The sequence below is a fragment of the Dioscorea cayenensis genome, unplaced genomic scaffold (genome assembly GCF_009730915.1).
Source record: "Dioscorea cayenensis subsp. rotundata cultivar TDr96_F1 unplaced genomic scaffold, TDr96_F1_v2_PseudoChromosome.rev07_lg8_w22 25.fasta BLBR01000978.1, whole genome shotgun sequence".
Lineage (NCBI taxonomy): Eukaryota > Viridiplantae > Streptophyta > Magnoliopsida > Dioscoreales > Dioscoreaceae > Dioscorea > Dioscorea cayenensis.
Window position 1 is genome coordinate 48205 of NW_024087369.1, and position 2928 is coordinate 51132.

At 35.1% G+C, this 2928-nt stretch overlaps 1 long non-coding RNA gene across 1 annotated transcript; it reads right to left on the reverse strand.

Moving 5' to 3' along the window:
- Nucleotides 1–514: 514 nt before the first annotated feature.
- Nucleotides 515–2708, reverse strand: LOC120255375. Its single transcript, XR_005534992.1, has 3 exons — nt 2588–2708; nt 1659–1716; nt 515–613 (listed from the first exon to the last, which is right to left on the reverse strand). It is a non-coding gene; the product is annotated as an uncharacterized LOC120255375 (long non-coding RNA).
- Between the last annotated feature and the right edge of the window lie 220 nt (nt 2709–2928).

Below are 2928 nucleotides of genomic sequence, written 5' to 3' on the forward strand. Positions count from 1 at the left end.
CATTGTTGAGATCATAATATTGATTAGGAAACTCACTGAACATAATTTTTTGCTTCTATTTACATGTAGATTATGTTCATTAGGTTTTGTGAGGTTTATGTAACATTTTGGTTTTTCAATTTTTTCAAAACAGCATGGATGATATGGTTGTAGAGGGTTCTTCAGATTCTTGTGATAGTGACATTAATTGCATAGAAAGACCATCTATTGTAGTGCAAAAAGAAGGCATTCAACATAATTCTCAAATATCTGAAATTGGAAAATCATTTACTTCATTTGATGAGGCCTATAATTGGTAAAAATATTATGCTCAATGTCACACCCACCCCTTCTACCGAGGTAAATGTGGCACGCATCAGTTAAAAATCCATTTTAATTGCAAAACTGGCACCCCTGAAGAAAAACAACCAAATCAAACTTACAAAAGATAACTGACAACTTTACACCAACTGCAGGTTCAAATACACGAATACAACAAACATAATTACTGCAATTTTTAGGTACAACTGCTACAAGTTCACGACACCAACACAATAGAAAGAAAATGGACCCGCTACAACCCTGACTGGCTCTATACTCGCACAGGCAATCTAGTAGGGTCCTGCTCTTGGAACTGCAATGCATTTTAGTTGGTTAATAGTGTCTCAATAATTTCAAATAATTTAATATAGCATATATAAAGTATATTAAGATCAATTTCTCGAATAATTTCCCCACTTTCCCAAATACTAGAATTTCGGCAAAATATAGCTTTAAAGAGCTTTTAAACCATAAATTCATCCTAAATCACCATCAAATCAATTTTTCCAAGGAAAAATAATTTTTGTGAGAAACTGCCCTCCTAAGAGCGACTGTTGGGCTTCGCCCCCTCATCACAATCCAAAAATAACAGGTAAAGTAAAATCCGCCCTCAAATCATCGGCTTAAAAACACTCCCCGACTTAGCCACCGTCACGACTAGGTTAAGAGCCGCCAAGGTCTTCATAACCTTGAAGTTGGCCATTGAGATCCATGTGTGGTGACCCCAGGTTTCTCACATAAAAGATCCCCTGTCAATAGCTCTGTGCACTTCATAACCAGGGTTGACCACGCCGTCTCCCATTAGGCCAGACCGTGGAACCCCACATTGTAGTGTCGGACTAAAGTCCATAGTCACCATCGAAATCCAATGCAATAATGGAATTCTTTCCAATTTCCAACTTGAGAAAATCATCACACACACATGTCCAAATCCAGGACACCATTCTTATACGAGGAATGCAAACCAAATCCACAAGCATTGACAGTAAACATTTTAATACACCCACATGGTTTTCACAAATCAATCAAAGTCAAAGCATAGGTAACCATTAACATATATACATTAAATGAATAATTAATTATTTATACATGTTTTTTCCACAGTTGAAACTACGTATAATTATATAAAGTCAGATGTAACAATATGATCATCATGACACAACGACAAATAAATATAAGTATCCTTTAACATTATACATAATTAAACAAATAAATATAAGTATCCTTTAACGTTATACAAAATTAAACATAATAAAATGAAATAATTAAACAATTATTTCAAAATACTGGCTATTAAAAAATTATTTCAATAGTAACAATTAACCAATTATCCAAAATAATAGGCACCACCAACTCACCTGGTCTCCCTTGGGTTTCTCTCTAAAGCTAGAATTCTCTCTCAAGCCTGAACAACGCCTAACAAGAGAACAAAAATAAATAACTAAAATGCAGGTTGATGACGAAATTGAACCCAAAAGAAAATACAAAAAACAAATAACTGACTCTTTAATTGAGCCAACTCACTCCAATCGATTCAAACCCGACCTTGCATAATCAAACTAGACTCCACTTACACTTAAATCAAACTCAATTTGGGCTAAACCATTCTTAACCAACCTGAAACAACCTCAATTTCACTGAACCAAGTTTAATTTCACCAACCATCATTGAACCAATTCCAATTGTTATACAAAATCTCTTGAACCAGCTTGGTTCAACTGAACTCAATTCTCATTGAATTGGATCACCACAAAGTCATTAGCCCAAAATCTGAACCAAGCCTAAATCAACCTTAACCAACTTAACCTGAATTCAACCCAATTTAATTACACATTAAATTTAAATCAAATTAATTCTCACTTGGTTGCACCAAACCAATTCTTTACTCTCATTCAAACCCAAATGAACCCAATTGAATGAACTTGACTCAATCAAATCAAGCCCACTCAACTAATTTGGGCTAAGCTTAACCACTTAATCTCCACCCAATATCATCACCATCCTAATCATCATTATCCACTTAATTAATTAAAACAAACCCTAATTCCCGGGGTGCTACAGTAATCTACAGTAAATCCGAAAATTCATCCTCCATTCCAAGCAAGATCCATCATAAATACATGGGTTTTCTAAAGCAACTTGAAGCATTCATCATCTACAACAATCAACCATGCTTCTACCACCCAAATCCATACCCAAATCTCACAAAAACATACTAAAATTCTAGCATGGTTGCTCAAGCTTTTAACCAACCATCATGCTTTAATTCAACCAAGAAAACTCTTACCAAGCAAGGTCATCTCTCCGGCGATCTCCCTCCGATGATTTCCAAATCCTCCACCTCAAAACCTCCCGTTTTTCCTTTCTTTCTCTTTTTTTTCCCGGAATATTGTTACAACCTATGAAGAAAAAAAAGAAGAAAACCACATAAAAGCCACCCATTTCCACACCTTATCTCTTAACTTAAATTTCTGCCAAAATTCACTGTCAATCCCTGAAAAAACATTCCTTACAAACAAATCCCTAAAAAGTCACCAATGGTCCTTGAATCATGAAATAGTATTTCCAAAAGGTCCCTGCAAACTTAACTCTCAGTCCTTGATTTTCGAAAACATTTCAGATCATAAC